The 20,717-nt window shown below is 46.5% G+C and overlaps 12 non-coding genes and 2 pseudogenes across 12 annotated transcripts; all 14 read right to left on the minus strand.

The window, feature by feature from the left end:
- Positions 1–799: 799 nt before the first annotated feature.
- LOC142271676 (U2 spliceosomal RNA) lies at positions 800–990 on the minus strand. Its single transcript, XR_012736690.1, has one exon. It is a non-coding gene; the product is annotated as a U2 spliceosomal RNA (small nuclear RNA).
- Positions 991–2,377: 1,387 nt separating this feature from the next.
- Positions 2,378–2,568, minus strand: LOC142271677 (U2 spliceosomal RNA). The gene has a single exon (XR_012736691.1). It is a non-coding gene; the product is annotated as a U2 spliceosomal RNA (small nuclear RNA).
- A 1,387-nt stretch (positions 2,569–3,955) lies between these two features.
- LOC142271678 (U2 spliceosomal RNA) lies at positions 3,956–4,146 on the minus strand. Its single transcript, XR_012736692.1, has one exon. It is a non-coding gene; the product is annotated as a U2 spliceosomal RNA (small nuclear RNA).
- A 1,387-nt stretch (positions 4,147–5,533) lies between these two features.
- Positions 5,534–5,724, minus strand: LOC142271679 (U2 spliceosomal RNA). The gene has a single exon (XR_012736693.1). It is a non-coding gene; the product is annotated as a U2 spliceosomal RNA (small nuclear RNA).
- Positions 5,725–7,111: 1,387 nt separating this feature from the next.
- On the minus strand, positions 7,112–7,302 carry LOC142271680 (U2 spliceosomal RNA). The gene has a single exon (XR_012736694.1). It is a non-coding gene; the product is annotated as a U2 spliceosomal RNA (small nuclear RNA).
- A 1,387-nt stretch (positions 7,303–8,689) lies between these two features.
- Positions 8,690–8,880, minus strand: LOC142271681 (U2 spliceosomal RNA). The gene has a single exon (XR_012736695.1). It is a non-coding gene; the product is annotated as a U2 spliceosomal RNA (small nuclear RNA).
- A 1,387-nt stretch (positions 8,881–10,267) lies between these two features.
- Positions 10,268–10,458, minus strand: LOC142271682 (U2 spliceosomal RNA). The gene has a single exon (XR_012736696.1). It is a non-coding gene; the product is annotated as a U2 spliceosomal RNA (small nuclear RNA).
- A 1,387-nt stretch (positions 10,459–11,845) lies between these two features.
- On the minus strand, positions 11,846–12,036 carry LOC142271684 (U2 spliceosomal RNA). The gene has a single exon (XR_012736697.1). It is a non-coding gene; the product is annotated as a U2 spliceosomal RNA (small nuclear RNA).
- Positions 12,037–13,423: 1,387 nt separating this feature from the next.
- On the minus strand, positions 13,424–13,614 carry LOC142271685 (U2 spliceosomal RNA). The gene has a single exon (XR_012736698.1). It is a non-coding gene; the product is annotated as a U2 spliceosomal RNA (small nuclear RNA).
- Positions 13,615–15,001: 1,387 nt separating this feature from the next.
- Positions 15,002–15,192, minus strand: LOC142271687 (U2 spliceosomal RNA). The gene has a single exon (XR_012736700.1). It is a non-coding gene; the product is annotated as a U2 spliceosomal RNA (small nuclear RNA).
- Positions 15,193–16,579: 1,387 nt separating this feature from the next.
- LOC142271688 (U2 spliceosomal RNA) lies at positions 16,580–16,770 on the minus strand. The gene has a single exon (XR_012736701.1). It is a non-coding gene; the product is annotated as a U2 spliceosomal RNA (small nuclear RNA).
- Positions 16,771–18,157: 1,387 nt separating this feature from the next.
- Positions 18,158–18,350, minus strand: LOC142271689 (U2 spliceosomal RNA). The gene has a single exon (XR_012736702.1). It is a non-coding gene; the product is annotated as a U2 spliceosomal RNA (small nuclear RNA).
- Positions 18,351–19,080: 730 nt separating this feature from the next.
- On the minus strand, positions 19,081–19,207 carry LOC142271635 (U2 spliceosomal RNA; annotated as a pseudogene).
- Positions 19,208–20,594: 1,387 nt separating this feature from the next.
- LOC142271634 (U2 spliceosomal RNA) lies at positions 20,595–20,717 on the minus strand (annotated as a pseudogene; the record flags this gene model as incomplete).

Genomic DNA, 20,717 nt, shown 5'->3' on the forward strand with positions numbered 1-20,717 from the left:
CGTCTCTTCATGTTGTGCACAGTTCAAACGGAAAATACATCAACAGGCAGACTACAGAAAAGCTTACTATCAAAGGTTAGAGGGGGGCTTTCTCAGAGGGCTTTTTACAGTTTTTCTATTCCCAATTAGCCGTTTAAGTGTACTTATTGAAAGTAGTAATTCTTTCATAGGCCGCCCTTTCTTAGTATTTGACGTTCCTTATATTGCGGTATGAGGCTTCGCAGTAGGTTGCAAACATTCATCACCCATGACTGTCCCCAATTGAGCTCAGAAGCTCAATGTCTATCATGACCTCTCTTTTAGAATGTCCAAGAGCAAGCAAACTATTCCTCCAGGAGAGGGCGCCAACAGACTACTAAAGAGATCATCATTACTCAAAGAAAACCCCAAAAACCAATGCATGATAGGAATAAACAGGTAACTTTCTTTGGAGTGGAAGCGGAGAGATCGCACCAGATGCCAATTCTAGATGTTATCACACCTGTGGTCACTGCAGCAGCAGGTGAATCCACTTTGTCCAAAAGGGATCTATTCCATTCAATTGCAAATGATCTAGATAAGACAGAGAACTGCAGCACGGGGACATAGCCGAGTTGGTCAGGTTGAGTGGTGATGAGTTTGCTATTTGGATGAATAAAGAAAGTCAAAAGTGTGAAAGATAAAAAACAAAAGGAGGAAGTGTGAAAAGTGAATGGGCCAAATTGAGGTGCATATGAAGACGTATGCTTTCTTCCAATTCATTAAATCGGGCTAATATGAATCAGGTGAATTGAGTTCTGCTTTTGGAAACTGGGTTAAGAAGGGGTGCACCGTTCCTGGAGGTACTGCAATACCAGGTCAATGCGTGGAGTGGACAGAGCAAGCTCTTTTTCCATCTCCCTGTTCTAAAAATCCATTTAATATATGGTCCCCAGATAGGGGACGTATCAGATATTAAACTGATAAGAACAGATACTACACTTGATCTTAGCCAAAAGGCCGAGAAGCGATAACCAGAATTGGTTTGGGCCTCGAGTGGCACCCTGGCCTATGCCGGACACATCTTAGGGAGAGAGAGCGAGAGGGAGACAAACCCACGCCTACACAAGACATTTTGTCACCCAAGCCAACCCTTGAAAAGGCTGCTTTGCAGAGCCAAAACAAGAAGAATGGTGCGTTTTGCAGCCGCCGCCCACTGCAATGAATCTGAATAACTCCTCCTTTAGGGCGCAAGCAACTCCCCTCCCCCTTGCAGTCTTTCCAATTCACGATACAAAAAGACGGACAGGACAGGTTGCCTGACTTTCCGTCACTGCCACCCTTTGCCATCCTTACCCGTAGAAAGCCCTTTCATCATCCCCAAACCCTAATCTTTTCCCTTTCCTTCCCAGCCCCCAAACCCTGCCCTCTGTACCTTTCTCACCACCCGCTTCCCTTCTCCTGTCATCCCCCTACCACCCGGGAAAAAAAGAGATTGCCCCCTCCTTCCACTAGCCCACCCTCCCACCCAAAGAACAACTTCTTCTGCGCAGCTTGTTTTCTAGGCAGCAGCGCTATTGTGATGTCATCGGGGGGCATTGTGACAAGCCGCCAGTGTTCCGTCTCTTCATGTTGTGCACAGTTCAAACGGAAAATACATCAACAGGCAGACTACAGAAAAGCTTACTATCAAAGGTTAGAGGGGGGCTTTCTCAGAGGGCTTTTTACAGTTTTTCTATTCCCAATTAGCCGTTTAAGTGTACTTATTGAAAGTAGTAATTCTTTCATAGGCCGCCCTTTCTTAGTATTTGACGTTCCTTATATTGCGGTATGAGGCTTCGCAGTAGGTTGCAAACATTCATCACCCATGACTGTCCCCAATTGAGCTCAGAAGCTCAATGTCTATCATGACCTCTCTTTTAGAATGTCCAAGAGCAAGCAAACTATTCCTCCAGGAGAGGGCGCCAACAGACTACTAAAGAGATCATCATTACTCAAAGAAAACCCCAAAAACCAATGCATGATAGGAATAAACAGGTAACTTTCTTTGGAGTGGAAGCGGAGAGATCGCACCAGATGCCAATTCTAGATGTTATCACACCTGTGGTCACTGCAGCAGCAGGTGAATCCACTTTGTCCAAAAGGGATCTATTCCATTCAATTGCAAATGATCTAGATAAGACAGAGAACTGCAGCACGGGGACATAGCCGAGTTGGTCAGGTTGAGTGGTGATGAGTTTGCTATTTGGATGAATAAAGAAAGTCAAAAGTGTGAAAGATAAAAAACAAAAGGAGGAAGTGTGAAAAGTGAATGGGCCAAATTGAGGTGCATATGAAGACGTATGCTTTCTTCCAATTCATTAAATCGGGCTAATATGAATCAGGTGAATTGAGTTCTGCTTTTGGAAACTGGGTTAAGAAGGGGTGCACCGTTCCTGGAGGTACTGCAATACCAGGTCAATGCGTGGAGTGGACAGAGCAAGCTCTTTTTCCATCTCCCTGTTCTAAAAATCCATTTAATATATGGTCCCCAGATAGGGGACGTATCAGATATTAAACTGATAAGAACAGATACTACACTTGATCTTAGCCAAAAGGCCGAGAAGCGATAACCAGAATTGGTTTGGGCCTCGAGTGGCACCCTGGCCTATGCCGGACACATCTTAGGGAGAGAGAGCGAGAGGGAGACAAACCCACGCCTACACAAGACATTTTGTCACCCAAGCCAACCCTTGAAAAGGCTGCTTTGCAGAGCCAAAACAAGAAGAATGGTGCGTTTTGCAGCCGCCGCCCACTGCAATGAATCTGAATAACTCCTCCTTTAGGGCGCAAGCAACTCCCCTCCCCCTTGCAGTCTTTCCAATTCACGATACAAAAAGACGGACAGGACAGGTTGCCTGACTTTCCGTCACTGCCACCCTTTGCCATCCTTACCCGTAGAAAGCCCTTTCATCATCCCCAAACCCTAATCTTTTCCCTTTCCTTCCCAGCCCCCAAACCCTGCCCTCTGTACCTTTCTCACCACCCGCTTCCCTTCTCCTGTCATCCCCCTACCACCCGGGAAAAAAAGAGATTGCCCCCTCCTTCCACTAGCCCACCCTCCCACCCAAAGAACAACTTCTTCTGCGCAGCTTGTTTTCTAGGCAGCAGCGCTATTGTGATGTCATCGGGGGGCATTGTGACAAGCCGCCAGTGTTCCGTCTCTTCATGTTGTGCACAGTTCAAACGGAAAATACATCAACAGGCAGACTACAGAAAAGCTTACTATCAAAGGTTAGAGGGGGGCTTTCTCAGAGGGCTTTTTACAGTTTTTCTATTCCCAATTAGCCGTTTAAGTGTACTTATTGAAAGTAGTAATTCTTTCATAGGCCGCCCTTTCTTAGTATTTGACGTTCCTTATATTGCGGTATGAGGCTTCGCAGTAGGTTGCAAACATTCATCACCCATGACTGTCCCCAATTGAGCTCAGAAGCTCAATGTCTATCATGACCTCTCTTTTAGAATGTCCAAGAGCAAGCAAACTATTCCTCCAGGAGAGGGCGCCAACAGACTACTAAAGAGATCATCATTACTCAAAGAAAACCCCAAAAACCAATGCATGATAGGAATAAACAGGTAACTTTCTTTGGAGTGGAAGCGGAGAGATCGCACCAGATGCCAATTCTAGATGTTATCACACCTGTGGTCACTGCAGCAGCAGGTGAATCCACTTTGTCCAAAAGGGATCTATTCCATTCAATTGCAAATGATCTAGATAAGACAGAGAACTGCAGCACGGGGACATAGCCGAGTTGGTCAGGTTGAGTGGTGATGAGTTTGCTATTTGGATGAATAAAGAAAGTCAAAAGTGTGAAAGATAAAAAACAAAAGGAGGAAGTGTGAAAAGTGAATGGGCCAAATTGAGGTGCATATGAAGACGTATGCTTTCTTCCAATTCATTAAATCGGGCTAATATGAATCAGGTGAATTGAGTTCTGCTTTTGGAAACTGGGTTAAGAAGGGGTGCACCGTTCCTGGAGGTACTGCAATACCAGGTCAATGCGTGGAGTGGACAGAGCAAGCTCTTTTTCCATCTCCCTGTTCTAAAAATCCATTTAATATATGGTCCCCAGATAGGGGACGTATCAGATATTAAACTGATAAGAACAGATACTACACTTGATCTTAGCCAAAAGGCCGAGAAGCGATAACCAGAATTGGTTTGGGCCTCGAGTGGCACCCTGGCCTATGCCGGACACATCTTAGGGAGAGAGAGCGAGAGGGAGACAAACCCACGCCTACACAAGACATTTTGTCACCCAAGCCAACCCTTGAAAAGGCTGCTTTGCAGAGCCAAAACAAGAAGAATGGTGCGTTTTGCAGCCGCCGCCCACTGCAATGAATCTGAATAACTCCTCCTTTAGGGCGCAAGCAACTCCCCTCCCCCTTGCAGTCTTTCCAATTCACGATACAAAAAGACGGACAGGACAGGTTGCCTGACTTTCCGTCACTGCCACCCTTTGCCATCCTTACCCGTAGAAAGCCCTTTCATCATCCCCAAACCCTAATCTTTTCCCTTTCCTTCCCAGCCCCCAAACCCTGCCCTCTGTACCTTTCTCACCACCCGCTTCCCTTCTCCTGTCATCCCCCTACCACCCGGGAAAAAAAGAGATTGCCCCCTCCTTCCACTAGCCCACCCTCCCACCCAAAGAACAACTTCTTCTGCGCAGCTTGTTTTCTAGGCAGCAGCGCTATTGTGATGTCATCGGGGGGCATTGTGACAAGCCGCCAGTGTTCCGTCTCTTCATGTTGTGCACAGTTCAAACGGAAAATACATCAACAGGCAGACTACAGAAAAGCTTACTATCAAAGGTTAGAGGGGGGCTTTCTCAGAGGGCTTTTTACAGTTTTTCTATTCCCAATTAGCCGTTTAAGTGTACTTATTGAAAGTAGTAATTCTTTCATAGGCCGCCCTTTCTTAGTATTTGACGTTCCTTATATTGCGGTATGAGGCTTCGCAGTAGGTTGCAAACATTCATCACCCATGACTGTCCCCAATTGAGCTCAGAAGCTCAATGTCTATCATGACCTCTCTTTTAGAATGTCCAAGAGCAAGCAAACTATTCCTCCAGGAGAGGGCGCCAACAGACTACTAAAGAGATCATCATTACTCAAAGAAAACCCCAAAAACCAATGCATGATAGGAATAAACAGGTAACTTTCTTTGGAGTGGAAGCGGAGAGATCGCACCAGATGCCAATTCTAGATGTTATCACACCTGTGGTCACTGCAGCAGCAGGTGAATCCACTTTGTCCAAAAGGGATCTATTCCATTCAATTGCAAATGATCTAGATAAGACAGAGAACTGCAGCACGGGGACATAGCCGAGTTGGTCAGGTTGAGTGGTGATGAGTTTGCTATTTGGATGAATAAAGAAAGTCAAAAGTGTGAAAGATAAAAAACAAAAGGAGGAAGTGTGAAAAGTGAATGGGCCAAATTGAGGTGCATATGAAGACGTATGCTTTCTTCCAATTCATTAAATCGGGCTAATATGAATCAGGTGAATTGAGTTCTGCTTTTGGAAACTGGGTTAAGAAGGGGTGCACCGTTCCTGGAGGTACTGCAATACCAGGTCAATGCGTGGAGTGGACAGAGCAAGCTCTTTTTCCATCTCCCTGTTCTAAAAATCCATTTAATATATGGTCCCCAGATAGGGGACGTATCAGATATTAAACTGATAAGAACAGATACTACACTTGATCTTAGCCAAAAGGCCGAGAAGCGATAACCAGAATTGGTTTGGGCCTCGAGTGGCACCCTGGCCTATGCCGGACACATCTTAGGGAGAGAGAGCGAGAGGGAGACAAACCCACGCCTACACAAGACATTTTGTCACCCAAGCCAACCCTTGAAAAGGCTGCTTTGCAGAGCCAAAACAAGAAGAATGGTGCGTTTTGCAGCCGCCGCCCACTGCAATGAATCTGAATAACTCCTCCTTTAGGGCGCAAGCAACTCCCCTCCCCCTTGCAGTCTTTCCAATTCACGATACAAAAAGACGGACAGGACAGGTTGCCTGACTTTCCGTCACTGCCACCCTTTGCCATCCTTACCCGTAGAAAGCCCTTTCATCATCCCCAAACCCTAATCTTTTCCCTTTCCTTCCCAGCCCCCAAACCCTGCCCTCTGTACCTTTCTCACCACCCGCTTCCCTTCTCCTGTCATCCCCCTACCACCCGGGAAAAAAAGAGATTGCCCCCTCCTTCCACTAGCCCACCCTCCCACCCAAAGAACAACGTCTTCTGCGCAGCTTGTTTTCTAGGCAGCAGCGCTATTGTGATGTCATCGGGGGGCATTGTGACAAGCCGCCAGTGTTCCGTCTCTTCATGTTGTGCACAGTTCAAACGGAAAATACATCAACAGGCAGACTACAGAAAAGCTTACTATCAAAGGTTAGAGGGGGGCTTTCTCAGAGGGCTTTTTACAGTTTTTCTATTCCCAATTAGCCGTTTAAGTGTACTTATTGAAAGTAGTAATTCTTTCATAGGCCGCCCTTTCTTAGTATTTGACGTTCCTTATATTGCGGTATGAGGCTTCGCAGTAGGTTGCAAACATTCATCACCCATGACTGTCCCCAATTGAGCTCAGAAGCTCAATGTCTATCATGACCTCTCTTTTAGAATGTCCAAGAGCAAGCAAACTATTCCTCCAGGAGAGGGCGCCAACAGACTACTAAAGAGATCATCATTACTCAAAGAAAACCCCAAAAACCAATGCATGATAGGAATAAACAGGTAACTTTCTTTGGAGTGGAAGCGGAGAGATCGCACCAGATGCCAATTCTAGATGTTATCACACCTGTGGTCACTGCAGCAGCAGGTGAATCCACTTTGTCCAAAAGGGATCTATTCCATTCAATTGCAAATGATCTAGATAAGACAGAGAACTGCAGCACGGGGACATAGCCGAGTTGGTCAGGTTGAGTGGTGATGAGTTTGCTATTTGGATGAATAAAGAAAGTCAAAAGTGTGAAAGATAAAAAACAAAAGGAGGAAGTGTGAAAAGTGAATGGGCCAAATTGAGGTGCATATGAAGACGTATGCTTTCTTCCAATTCATTAAATCGGGCTAATATGAATCAGGTGAATTGAGTTCTGCTTTTGGAAACTGGGTTAAGAAGGGGTGCACCGTTCCTGGAGGTACTGCAATACCAGGTCAATGCGTGGAGTGGACAGAGCAAGCTCTTTTTCCATCTCCCTGTTCTAAAAATCCATTTAATATATGGTCCCCAGATAGGGGACGTATCAGATATTAAACTGATAAGAACAGATACTACACTTGATCTTAGCCAAAAGGCCGAGAAGCGATAACCAGAATTGGTTTGGGCCTCGAGTGGCACCCTGGCCTATGCCGGACACATCTTAGGGAGAGAGAGCGAGAGGGAGACAAACCCACGCCTACACAAGACATTTTGTCACCCAAGCCAACCCTTGAAAAGGCTGCTTTGCAGAGCCAAAACAAGAAGAATGGTGCGTTTTGCAGCCGCCGCCCACTGCAATGAATCTGAATAACTCCTCCTTTAGGGCGCAAGCAACTCCCCTCCCCCTTGCAGTCTTTCCAATTCACGATACAAAAAGACGGACAGGACAGGTTGCCTGACTTTCCGTCACTGCCACCCTTTGCCATCCTTACCCGTAGAAAGCCCTTTCATCATCCCCAAACCCTAATCTTTTCCCTTTCCTTCCCAGCCCCCAAACCCTGCCCTCTGTACCTTTCTCACCACCCGCTTCCCTTCTCCTGTCATCCCCCTACCACCCGGGAAAAAAAGAGATTGCCCCCTCCTTCCACTAGCCCACCCTCCCACCCAAAGAACAACTTCTTCTGCGCAGCTTGTTTTCTAGGCAGCAGCGCTATTGTGATGTCATCGGGGGGCATTGTGACAAGCCGCCAGTGTTCCGTCTCTTCATGTTGTGCACAGTTCAAACGGAAAATACATCAACAGGCAGACTACAGAAAAGCTTACTATCAAAGGTTAGAGGGGGGCTTTCTCAGAGGGCTTTTTACAGTTTTTCTATTCCCAATTAGCCGTTTAAGTGTACTTATTGAAAGTAGTAATTCTTTCATAGGCCGCCCTTTCTTAGTATTTGACGTTCCTTATATTGCGGTATGAGGCTTCGCAGTAGGTTGCAAACATTCATCACCCATGACTGTCCCCAATTGAGCTCAGAAGCTCAATGTCTATCATGACCTCTCTTTTAGAATGTCCAAGAGCAAGCAAACTATTCCTCCAGGAGAGGGCGCCAACAGACTACTAAAGAGATCATCATTACTCAAAGAAAACCCCAAAAACCAATGCATGATAGGAATAAACAGGTAACTTTCTTTGGAGTGGAAGCGGAGAGATCGCACCAGATGCCAATTCTAGATGTTATCACACCTGTGGTCACTGCAGCAGCAGGTGAATCCACTTTGTCCAAAAGGGATCTATTCCATTCAATTGCAAATGATCTAGATAAGACAGAGAACTGCAGCACGGGGACATAGCCGAGTTGGTCAGGTTGAGTGGTGATGAGTTTGCTATTTGGATGAATAAAGAAAGTCAAAAGTGTGAAAGATAAAAAACAAAAGGAGGAAGTGTGAAAAGTGAATGGGCCAAATTGAGGTGCATATGAAGACGTATGCTTTCTTCCAATTCATTAAATCGGGCTAATATGAATCAGGTGAATTGAGTTCTGCTTTTGGAAACTGGGTTAAGAAGGGGTGCACCGTTCCTGGAGGTACTGCAATACCAGGTCAATGCGTGGAGTGGACAGAGCAAGCTCTTTTTCCATCTCCCTGTTCTAAAAATCCATTTAATATATGGTCCCCAGATAGGGGACGTATCAGATATTAAACTGATAAGAACAGATACTACACTTGATCTTAGCCAAAAGGCCGAGAAGCGATAACCAGAATTGGTTTGGGCCTCGAGTGGCACCCTGGCCTATGCCGGACACATCTTAGGGAGAGAGAGCGAGAGGGAGACAAACCCACGCCTACACAAGACATTTTGTCACCCAAGCCAACCCTTGAAAAGGCTGCTTTGCAGAGCCAAAACAAGAAGAATGGTGCGTTTTGCAGCCGCCGCCCACTGCAATGAATCTGAATAACTCCTCCTTTAGGGCGCAAGCAACTCCCCTCCCCCTTGCAGTCTTTCCAATTCACGATACAAAAAGACGGACAGGACAGGTTGCCTGACTTTCCGTCACTGCCACCCTTTGCCATCCTTACCCGTAGAAAGCCCTTTCATCATCCCCAAACCCTAATCTTTTCCCTTTCCTTCCCAGCCCCCAAACCCTGCCCTCTGTACCTTTCTCACCACCCGCTTCCCTTCTCCTGTCATCCCCCTACCACCCGGGAAAAAAAGAGATTGCCCCCTCCTTCCACTAGCCCACCCTCCCACCCAAAGAACAACTTCTTCTGCGCAGCTTGTTTTCTAGGCAGCAGCGCTATTGTGATGTCATCGGGGGGCATTGTGACAAGCCGCCAGTGTTCCGTCTCTTCATGTTGTGCACAGTTCAAACGGAAAATACATCAACAGGCAGACTACAGAAAAGCTTACTATCAAAGGTTAGAGGGGGGCTTTCTCAGAGGGCTTTTTACAGTTTTTCTATTCCCAATTAGCCGTTTAAGTGTACTTATTGAAAGTAGTAATTCTTTCATAGGCCGCCCTTTCTTAGTATTTGACGTTCCTTATATTGCGGTATGAGGCTTCGCAGTAGGTTGCAAACATTCATCACCCATGACTGTCCCCAATTGAGCTCAGAAGCTCAATGTCTATCATGACCTCTCTTTTAGAATGTCCAAGAGCAAGCAAACTATTCCTCCAGGAGAGGGCGCCAACAGACTACTAAAGAGATCATCATTACTCAAAGAAAACCCCAAAAACCAATGCATGATAGGAATAAACAGGTAACTTTCTTTGGAGTGGAAGCGGAGAGATCGCACCAGATGCCAATTCTAGATGTTATCACACCTGTGGTCACTGCAGCAGCAGGTGAATCCACTTTGTCCAAAAGGGATCTATTCCATTCAATTGCAAATGATCTAGATAAGACAGAGAACTGCAGCACGGGGACATAGCCGAGTTGGTCAGGTTGAGTGGTGATGAGTTTGCTATTTGGATGAATAAAGAAAGTCAAAAGTGTGAAAGATAAAAAACAAAAGGAGGAAGTGTGAAAAGTGAATGGGCCAAATTGAGGTGCATATGAAGACGTATGCTTTCTTCCAATTCATTAAATCGGGCTAATATGAATCAGGTGAATTGAGTTCTGCTTTTGGAAACTGGGTTAAGAAGGGGTGCACCGTTCCTGGAGGTACTGCAATACCAGGTCAATGCGTGGAGTGGACAGAGCAAGCTCTTTTTCCATCTCCCTGTTCTAAAAATCCATTTAATATATGGTCCCCAGATAGGGGACGTATCAGATATTAAACTGATAAGAACAGATACTACACTTGATCTTAGCCAAAAGGCCGAGAAGCGATAACCAGAATTGGTTTGGGCCTCGAGTGGCACCCTGGCCTATGCCGGACACATCTTAGGGAGAGAGAGCGAGAGGGAGACAAACCCACGCCTACACAAGACATTTTGTCACCCAAGCCAACCCTTGAAAAGGCTGCTTTGCAGAGCCAAAACAAGAAGAATGGTGCGTTTTGCAGCCGCCGCCCACTGCAATGAATCTGAATAACTCCTCCTTTAGGGCGCAAGCAACTCCCCTCCCCCTTGCAGTCTTTCCAATTCACGATACAAAAAGACGGACAGGACAGGTTGCCTGACTTTCCGTCACTGCCACCCTTTGCCATCCTTACCCGTAGAAAGCCCTTTCATCATCCCCAAACCCTAATCTTTTCCCTTTCCTTCCCAGCCCCCAAACCCTGCCCTCTGTACCTTTCTCACCACCCGCTTCCCTTCTCCTGTCATCCCCCTACCACCCGGGAAAAAAAGAGATTGCCCCCTCCTTCCACTAGCCCACCCTCCCACCCAAAGAACAACTTCTTCTGCGCAGCTTGTTTTCTAGGCAGCAGCGCTATTGTGATGTCATCGGGGGGCATTGTGACAAGCCGCCAGTGTTCCGTCTCTTCATGTTGTGCACAGTTCAAACGGAAAATACATCAACAGGCAGACTACAGAAAAGCTTACTATCAAAGGTTAGAGGGGGGCTTTCTCAGAGGGCTTTTTACAGTTTTTCTATTCCCAATTAGCCGTTTAAGTGTACTTATTGAAAGTAGTAATTCTTTCATAGGCCGCCCTTTCTTAGTATTTGACGTTCCTTATATTGCGGTATGAGGCTTCGCAGTAGGTTGCAAACATTCATCACCCATGACTGTCCCCAATTGAGCTCAGAAGCTCAATGTCTATCATGACCTCTCTTTTAGAATGTCCAAGAGCAGGCAAACTATTCCTCCAGGAGAGGGCGCCAACAGACTACTAAAGAGATCATCATTACTCAAAGAAAACCCCAAAAACCAATGCATGATAGGAATAAACAGGTAACTTTCTTTGGAGTGGAAGCGGAGAGATCGCACCAGATGCCAATTCTAGATGTTATCACACCTGTGGTCACTGCAGCAGCAGGTGAATCCACTTTGTCCAAAAGGGATCTATTCCATTCAATTGCAAATGATCTAGATAAGACAGAGAACTGCAGCACGGGGACATAGCCGAGTTGGTCAGGTTGAGTGGTGATGAGTTTGCTATTTGGATGAATAAAGAAAGTCAAAAGTGTGAAAGATAAAAAACAAAAGGAGGAAGTGTGAAAAGTGAATGGGCCAAATTGAGGTGCATATGAAGACGTATGCTTTCTTCCAATTCATTAAATCGGGCTAATATGAATCAGGTGAATTGAGTTCTGCTTTTGGAAACTGGGTTAAGAAGGGGTGCACCGTTCCTGGAGGTACTGCAATACCAGGTCAATGCGTGGAGTGGACAGAGCAAGCTCTTTTTCCATCTCCCTGTTCTAAAAATCCATTTAATATATGGTCCCCAGATAGGGGACGTATCAGATATTAAACTGATAAGAACAGATACTACACTTGATCTTAGCCAAAAGGCCGAGAAGCGATAACCAGAATTGGTTTGGGCCTCGAGTGGCACCCTGGCCTATGCCGGACACATCTTAGGGAGAGAGAGCGAGAGGGAGACAAACCCACGCCTACACAAGACATTTTGTCACCCAAGCCAACCCTTGAAAAGGCTGCTTTGCAGAGCCAAAACAAGAAGAATGGTGCGTTTTGCAGCCGCCGCCCACTGCAATGAATCTGAATAACTCCTCCTTTAGGGCGCAAGCAACTCCCCTCCCCCTTGCAGTCTTTCCAATTCACGATACAAAAAGACGGACAGGACAGGTTGCCTGACTTTCCGTCACTGCCACCCTTTGCCATCCTTACCCGTAGAAAGCCCTTTCATCATCCCCAAACCCTAATCTTTTCCCTTTCCTTCCCAGCCCCCAAACCCTGCCCTCTGTACCTTTCTCACCACCCGCTTCCCTTCTCCTGTCATCCCCCTACCACCCGGGAAAAAAAGAGATTGCCCCCTCCTTCCACTAGCCCACCCTCCCACCCAAAGAACAACTTCTTCTGCGCAGCTTGTTTTCTAGGCAGCAGCGCTATTGTGATGTCATCGGGGGGCATTGTGACAAGCCGCCAGTGTTCCGTCTCTTCATGTTGTGCACAGTTCAAACGGAAAATACATCAACAGGCAGACTACAGAAAAGCTTACTATCAAAGGTTAGAGGGGGGCTTTCTCAGAGGGCTTTTTACAGTTTTTCTATTCCCAATTAGCCGTTTAAGTGTACTTATTGAAAGTAGTAATTCTTTCATAGGCCGCCCTTTCTTAGTATTTGACGTTCCTTATATTGCGGTATGAGGCTTCGCAGTAGGTTGCAAACATTCATCACCCATGACTGTCCCCAATTGAGCTCAGAAGCTCAATGTCTATCATGACCTCTCTTTTAGAATGTCCAAGAGCAAGCAAACTATTCCTCCAGGAGAGGGCGCCAACAGACTACTAAAGAGATCATCATTACTCAAAGAAAACCCCAAAAACCAATGCATGATAGGAATAAACAGGTAACTTTCTTTGGAGTGGAAGCGGAGAGATCGCACCAGATGCCAATTCTAGATGTTATCACACCTGTGGTCACTGCAGCAGCAGGTGAATCCACTTTGTCCAAAAGGGATCTATTCCATTCAATTGCAAATGATCTAGATAAGACAGAGAACTGCAGCACGGGGACATAGCCGAGTTGGTCAGGTTGAGTGGTGATGAGTTTGCTATTTGGATGAATAAAGAAAGTCAAAAGTGTGAAAGATAAAAAACAAAAGGAGGAAGTGTGAAAAGTGAATGGGCCAAATTGAGGTGCATATGAAGACGTATGCTTTCTTCCAATTCATTAAATCGGGCTAATATGAATCAGGTGAATTGAGTTCTGCTTTTGGAAACTGGGTTAAGAAGGGGTGCACCGTTCCTGGAGGTACTGCAATACCAGGTCAATGCGTGGAGTGGACAGAGCAAGCTCTTTTTCCATCTCCCTGTTCTAAAAATCCATTTAATATATGGTCCCCAGATAGGGGACGTATCAGATATTAAACTGATAAGAACAGATACTACACTTGATCTTAGCCAAAAGGCCGAGAAGCGATAACCAGAATTGGTTTGGGCCTCGAGTGGCACCCTGGCCTATGCCGGACACATCTTAGGGAGAGAGAGCGAGAGGGAGACAAACCCACGCCTACACAAGACATTTTGTCACCCAAGCCAACCCTTGAAAAGGCTGCTTTGCAGAGCCAAAACAAGAAGAATGGTGCGTTTTGCAGCCGCCGCCCACTGCAATGAATCTGAATAACTCCTCCTTTAGGGCGCAAGCAACTCCCCTCCCCCTTGCAGTCTTTCCAATTCACGATACAAAAAGACGGACAGGACAGGTTGCCTGACTTTCCGTCACTGCCACCCTTTGCCATCCTTACCCGTAGAAAGCCCTTTCATCATCCCCAAACCCTAATCTTTTCCCTTTCCTTCCCAGCCCCCAAACCCTGCCCTCTGTACCTTTCTCACCACCCGCTTCCCTTCTCCTGTCATCCCCCTACCACCCGGGAAAAAAAGAGATTGCCCCCTCCTTCCACTAGCCCACCCTCCCACCCAAAGAACAACTTCTTCTGCGCAGCTTGTTTTCTAGGCAGCAGCGCTATTGTGATGTCATCGGGGGGCATTGTGACAAGCCGCCAGTGTTCCGTCTCTTCATGTTGTGCACAGTTCAAACGGAAAATACATCAACAGGCAGACTACAGAAAAGCTTACTATCAAAGGTTAGAGGGGGGCTTTCTCAGAGGGCTTTTTACAGTTTTTCTATTCCCAATTAGCCGTTTAAGTGTACTTATTGAAAGTAGTAATTCTTTCATAGGCCGCCCTTTCTTAGTATTTGACGTTCCTTATATTGCGGTATGAGGCTTCGCAGTAGGTTGCAAACATTCATCACCCATGACTGTCCCCAATTGAGCTCAGAAGCTCAATGTCTATCATGACCTCTCTTTTAGAATGTCCAAGAGCAAGCAAACTATTCCTCCAGGAGAGGGCGCCAACAGACTACTAAAGAGATCATCATTACTCAAAGAAAACCCCAAAAACCAATGCATGATAGGAATAAACAGGTAACTTTCTTTGGAGTGGAAGCGGAGAGATCGCACCAGATGCCAATTCTAGATGTTATCACACCTGTGGTCACTGCAGCAGCAGGTGAATCCACTTTGTCCAAAAGGGATCTATTCCATTCAATTGCAAATGATCTAGATAAGACAGAGAACTGCAGCACGGGGACATAGCCGAGTTGGTCAGGTTGAGTGGTGATGAGTTTGCTATTTGGATGAATAAAGAAAGTCAAAAGTGTGAAAGATAAAAAACAAAAGGAGGAAGTGTGAAAAGTGAATGGGCCAAATTGAGGTGCATATGAAGACGTATGCTTTCTTCCAATTCATTAAATCGGGCTAATATGAATCAGGTGAATTGAGTTCTGCTTTTGGAAACTGGGTTAAGAAGGGGTGCACCGTTCCTGGAGGTACTGCAATACCAGGTCAATGCGTGGAGTGGACAGAGCAAGCTCTTTTTCCATCTCCCTGTTCTAAAAATCCATTTAATATATGGTCCCCAGATAGGGGACGTATCAGATATTAAACTGATAAGAACAGATACTACACTTGATCTTAGCCAAAAGGCCGAGAAGCGATAACCAGAATTGGTTTGGGCCTCGAGTGGCACCCTGGCCTATGCCGGACACATCTTAGGGAGAGAGAGCGAGAGGGAGACAAACCCACGCCTACACAAGACATTTTGTCACCCAAGCCAACCCTTGAAAAGGCTGCTTTGCAGAGCCAAAACAAGAAGAATGGTGCGTTTTGCAGCCGCCGCCCACTGCAATGAATCTGAATAACTCCTCCTTTAGGGCGCAAGCAACTCCCCTCCCCCTTGCAGTCTTTCCAATTCACGATACAAAAAGACGGACAGGACAGGTTGCCTGACTTTCCGTCACTGCCACCCTTTGCCATCCTTACCCGTAGAAAGCCCTTTCATCATCCCCAAACCCTAATCTTTTCCCTTTCCTTCCCAGCCCCCAAACCCTGCCCTCTGTACCTTTCTCACCACCCGCTTCCCTTCTCCTGTCATCCCCCTACCACCCGGGAAAAAAAGAGATTGCCCCCTCCTTCCACTAGCCCACCCTCCCACCCAAAGAACAACTTCTTCTGCGCAGCTTGTTTTCTAGGCAGCAGCGCTATTGTGATGTCATCGGGGGGCATTGTGACAAGCCGCCAGTGTTCCGTCTCTTCATGTTGTGCACAGTTCAAACGGAAAATACATCAACAGGCAGACTACAGAAAAGCTTACTATCAAAGGTTAGAGGGGGGCTTTCTCAGAGGGCTTTTTACAGTTTTTCTATTCCCAATTAGCCGTTTAAGTGTACTTATTGAAAGTAGTAATTCTTTCATAGGCCGCCCTTTCTTAGTATTTGACGTTCCTTATATTGCGGTATGAGGCTTCGCAGTAGGTTGCAAACATTCATCACCCATGACTGTCCCCAATTGAGCTCAGAAGCTCAATGTCTATCATGACCTCTCTTTTAGAATGTCCAAGAGCAAGCAAACTATTCCTCCAGGAGAGGGCGCCAACAGACTACTAAAGAGATCATCATTACTCAAAGAAAACCCCAAAAACCAATGCATGATAGGAATAAACAGGTAACTTTCTTTGGAGTGGAAGCGGAGAGATCGCACCAGATGCCAATTCTAGATGTTATCACACCTGTGGTCACTGCAGCAGCAGGTGAATCCACTTTGTCCAAAAGGGATCTATTCCATTCAATTGCAAATGATCTAGATAAGACAGAGAACTGCAGCACGGGGACATAGCCGAGTTGGTCAGGTTGAGTGGTGATGAGTTTGCTATTTGGATGAATAAAGAAAGTCAAAAGTGTGAAAGATAAAAAACAAAAGGAGGAAGTGTGAAAAGTGAATGGGCCAAATTGAGGTGCATATGAAGACGTATGCTTTCTTCCAATTCATTAAATCGGGCTAATATGAATCAGGTGAATTGAGTTCTGCTTTTGGAAACTGGGTTAAGAAGGGGTGCACCGTTCCTGGAGGTACTGCAATACCAGGTCAATGCGTGGAGTGGACAGAGCAAGCTCTTTTTCCATCTCCCTGTTCTAAAAATCCATTTAATATATGGTCCCCAGATAGGGGACGTATCAGATATTAAACTGATAAGAACAGATACTACACTTGATCTTAGCCAAAAGGCCGAGAAGCGATAACCAGAATTGGTTTGGGCCTCGAGTGGCACCCTGGCCTATGCCGGACACATCTTAGGGAGAGAGAGCGAGAGGGAGACAAACCCACGCCTACACAAGACATTTTGTCACCCAAGCCAACCCTTGAAAAGGCTGCTTTGCAGAGCCAAAACAAGAAGAATGGTGCGTTTTGCAGCCGCCGCCCACTGCAATGAATCTGAATAACTCCTCCTTTAGGGCGCAAGCAACTCCCCTCCCCCTTGCAGTCTTTCCAATTCACGATACAAAAAGACGGACAGGACAGGTTGCCTGACTTTCCGTCACTGCCACCCTTTGCCATCCTTACCCGTAGAAAGCCCTTTCATCATCCCCAAACCCTAATCTTTTCCCTTTCCTTCCCAGCCCCCAAACCCTGCCCTCTGTACCTTTCTCACCACCCGCTTCCCTTCTCCTGTCATCCCCCTACCACCCGGGAAAAAAAGAGATTGCCCCCTCCTTCCACTAGCCCACCCTCCCACCCAAAGAACAACTTCTTCTGCGCAGCTTGTTTTCTAGGCAGCAGCGCTATTGTGATGTCATCGGGGGGCATTGTGACAAGCCGCCAGTGTTCCGTCTCTTCATGTTGTGCACAGTTCAAACGGAAAATACATCAACAGGCAGACTACAGAAAAGCTTACTATCAAAGGTTAGAGGGGGGCTTTCTCAGAGGGCTTTTTACAGTTTTTCTATTCCCAATTAGCCGTTTAAGTGTACTTATTGAAAGTAGTAATTCTTTCATAGGCCGCCCTTTCTTAGTATTTGACGTTCCTTATATTGCGGTATGAGGCTTCGCAGTAGGTTGCAAACATTCATCACCCATGACTGTCCCCAATTGAGCTCAGAAGCTCAATGTCTATCATGACCTCTCTTTTAGAATGTCCAAGAGCAAGCAAACTATTCCTCCAGGAGAGGGCGCCAACAGACTACTAAAGAGATCATCATTACTCAAAGAAAACCCCAAAAACCAATGCATGATAGGAATAAACAGGTAACTTTCTTTGGAGTGGAAGCGGAGAGATCGCACCAGATGCCAATTCTAGATGTTATCACACCTGTGGTCACTGCAGCAGCAGGTGAATCCACTTTGTCCAAAAGGGATCTATTCCATTCAATTGCAAATGATCTAGATAAGACAGAGAACTGCAGCACGGGGACATAGCCGAGTTGGTCAGGTTGAGTGGTGATGAGTTTGCTATTTGGATGAATAAAGAAAGTCAAAAGTGTGAAAGATAAAAAACAAAAGGAGGAAGTGTGAAAAGTGAATGGGCCAAATTGAGGTGCATATGAAGACGTATGCTTTCTTCCAATTCATTAAATCGGGCTAATATGAATCAGGTGAATTGAGTTCTGCTTTTGGAAACTGGGTTAAGAAGGGGTGCACCGTTCCTGGAGGTACTGCAATACCAGGTCAATGCGTGGAGTGGACAGAGCAAGCTCTTTTTCCATCTCCCTGTTCTAAAAATCCATTTAATATATGGTCCCCAGATAGGGGACGTATCAGATATTAAACTGATAAGAACAGATTTTTGATTTAATGAAGCTTTCCAAAGCACCGCAAAAAATGCATGACCGAAGTCACACCAAAAACAGTGCAAAGGCTAGGATTCGTGTGGACCCTTCCGTGAGGAGAGGGTCCCCAAAAATCAACCCCGTCCCTCCGAGCCAGAAGGCCACAGCAAGGGTCAGGGATCTTCGGTGCTCCCCCAAGCCGAAGCCTGGTTGAGCCTTGTCGTTGCTCCCAGCGTCCACCCAGGCATCTTACCCAAGTGGAGTAGAGAGCTACTAGTTGTTGGTTTCGCAGCCGAAACTGCCCGGACCGTCAACCGGTGTTAGTTTCTCAGCCCAAGGCTAACCGGACCTCCAACCGGGTGTTGGTTTCTCAGCCGAAGCTGACCCGGACCTCCAACCGGGTGTTGGTTTCTCAGCCGAAGCTGACCCGGACCTCCAACCGGGTGTTGGTTTCTCAGCCGAAGCTGACCCGGACCTCAAACCGGGTGTTGGTTTCTCAGCCGAAGCTGACCCGGACCTCCAACCGGGTGTTGGTTTCTCAGCCCAAAGCTGAACGGACCTCCGACCATGATTATAAAAATTTCCCTTCCTAGCCAGAAGGCCGGGATAGAGCAATATGCTCAGAAAGTATGAAAGGGCAAGGTACGGTGTGCTACAGAGCCCAAGGCTCGCCGGGGTCCCAAGCCAGCAAGCTCAGACTCACTCCAGGGTCGTCAGTCCTGGGGCACATTGCACCATAGCCCCCACACTTACTCAGTCTAATAGCCTCGATCCTGGTAGGGCCATGTTTTCCTCTAGATGAATATACTATACATCCAGAGTACTAGCAAGCGCAACCTTCCAGTGTGCATTGCATCTGCCGAGCCTCACAGATACTACACTTGATCTTAGCCAAAAGGCCGAGAAGCGATAACCAGAATTGGTTTGGGCCTCGAGTGGCACCCTGGCCTATGCCGGACACATCTTAGGGAGAGAGAGCGAGAGGGAGACAAACCCACGCCTACACAAGACATTTTGTCACCCAAGCCAACCCTTGAAAAGGCTGCTTTGCAGAGCCAAAACAAGAAGAATGGTGCGTTTTGCAGCCGCCGCCCACTGCAATGAATCTGAATAACTCCTCCTTTAGGGCGCAAGCAACTCCCCTCCCCCTTGCAGTCTTTCCAATTCACGATACAAAAAGACGGACAGGACAGGTTGCCTGACTTTCCGTCACTGCCACCCTTTGCCATCCTTACCCGTAGAAAGCCCTTTCATCATCCCCAAACCCTAATCTTTTCCCTTTCCTTCCCAGCCCCCAAACCCTGCCCTCTGTACCTTTCTCACCACCCGCTTCCCTTCTCCTGTCATCCCCCTACCACCCGGGAAAAAAAGAGATTGCCCCCTCCTTCCACTAGCCCACCCTCCCACCCAAAGAACAACTTCTTCTGCGCAGCTTGTTTTCTAGGCAGCAGCGCTATTGTGATGTCATCGGGGGGCATTGTGACAAGCCGCCAGTGTTCCGTCTCTTCATGTTGTGCACAGTTCAAACGGAAAATACATCAACAGGCAGACTACAGAAAAGCTTACTATCAAAGGTTAGAGGGGGGCTTTCTCAGAGGGCTTTTTACAGTTTTTCTATTCCCAATTAGCCGTTTAAGTGTACTTATTGAAAGTAGTAATTCTTTCATAGGCCGCCCTTTCTTAGTATTTGACGTTCCTTATATTGCGGTATGAGGCTTCGCAGTAGGTTGCAAACATTCATCACCCATGACTGTCCCCAATTGAGCTCAGAAGCTCAATGTCTATCATGACCTCTCTTTTAGAATGTCCAAGAGCAAGCAAACTATTCCTCCAGGAGAGGGCGCCAACAGACTACTAAAGAGATCATCATTACTCAAAGAAAACCCCAAAAACCAATGCATGATAGGAATAAACAGGTAACTTTCTTTGGAGTGGAAGCGGAGAGATCGCACCAGATGCCAATTCTAGATGTTATCACACCTGTGGTCACTGCAGCAGCAGGTGAATCCACTTTGTCCAAAAGGGATCTATTCCATTCAATTGCAAATGATCTAGATAAGACAGAGAACTGCAGCACGGGGACATAGCCGAGTTGGTCAGGTTGAGTGGTGATGAGTTTGCTATTTGGATGAATAAAGAAAGTCAAAAGTGTGAAAGATAAAAAACAAAAGGAGGAAGTGTGAAAAGTGAATGGGCCAAATTGAGGTGCATATGAAGACGTATGCTTTCTTCCAATTCATTAAATCGGGCTAATATGAATCAGGTGAATTGAGTTCTGCTTTTGGAAACTGGGTTAAGAAGGGGTGCACCGTTCCTGGAGGTACTGCAATACCAGGTCAATGCGTGGAGTGGACAGAGCAAGCTCTTTTTCCATCTCCCTGTTCTAAAAATCCATTTAATATATGGTCCCCAGATAGGGGA

Source organism: Anomaloglossus baeobatrachus, unplaced genomic scaffold (assembly GCF_048569485.1).
Source record: "Anomaloglossus baeobatrachus isolate aAnoBae1 unplaced genomic scaffold, aAnoBae1.hap1 Scaffold_3382, whole genome shotgun sequence".
Classification (NCBI taxonomy): Eukaryota; Metazoa; Chordata; class Amphibia; order Anura; family Aromobatidae; genus Anomaloglossus; species Anomaloglossus baeobatrachus.